The sequence below is a fragment of the Cynocephalus volans genome, chromosome 1 (assembly GCF_027409185.1).
Source record: "Cynocephalus volans isolate mCynVol1 chromosome 1, mCynVol1.pri, whole genome shotgun sequence".
Lineage (NCBI taxonomy): Eukaryota > Metazoa > Chordata > Mammalia > Dermoptera > Cynocephalidae > Cynocephalus > Cynocephalus volans.
Window position 1 is genome coordinate 71115243 of NC_084460.1, and position 838 is coordinate 71116080.

The 838-nt window shown below is 33.3% G+C and overlaps 1 non-coding gene across 1 annotated transcript; it reads left to right on the top strand.

Moving 5' to 3' along the window:
- The first annotated feature begins 219 nt into the window (after positions 1-219).
- TRNAT-GGU (transfer RNA threonine (anticodon GGU)) lies at positions 220-293 on the top strand. The gene has a single exon. It is a non-coding gene; the product is annotated as a tRNA-Thr (tRNA).
- The last annotated feature ends 545 nt before the right edge of the window (positions 294-838 follow it).

An 838-nucleotide genomic window follows, 5' to 3' on the forward strand; every position in this document is an offset into this window, starting at 1 on the left:
TAGAATTCTATTTGCTCAAAATATCTCTGGATTGTCATTTCCCTCTCTCCAGAGCATAATGACAACTGATATTCATGAATGTGTCCTATACCAGCAGGGTACCATACTGCTCTATTCACTTGCTGCATTAGATTATAATTACTTCTCTATATTTCCCACTGGATTACGATCTGAAAGTCAACAGACTGAGATCAATGTTAACAAAAATTATTCGGGGCTGGCCAGTTAGCTCAGCTGGTTAAAGCATGGTGCTGGTAACACCAAGGTACAGGATTCAATCCCTGTACTGGCCAGGCACCAAAAAAAATAAAATAAAATAAAATAAATTATTCAAAATTGGAATATAAGGCAAAAAGTGGCATATTCTTTCCTTGTCAAATGGTAGTGAAGGCTCACAAGAATTATTTTAACTATTTACTATTGATTAAAACTCCCAGACTTGATGAAGATACATGTTAACATAGATTTTTTTCAATAGAGATGAAAATAATTTCTGTCCAGAAGAAAAGATAACCTCCAAAATTTTACAGTTTATTGCCATGTAGGACAGTATCCAGTTTTGAATCAAACCCAGTAATCCTGTCCTAATATTCTCTATTAAATTGTCCAAATATACATATCTCCTCAAATGGTCTTTGAATTGGTCTTACTATTTTACTGATCCCCTTGCTAATTAATAAGTTGAGTAATCTCTGACATGTGTTCAAATTTTGTTTGCAAGACTTAACCTTTTGAAAACTATACTTCAGCAGTGTGAACTGTGATTATATTCATCTTTGTATCCTGAGCTTAATACTGTATGTGATGTATAGATGGATGTTTAAATGAATGCTTACAA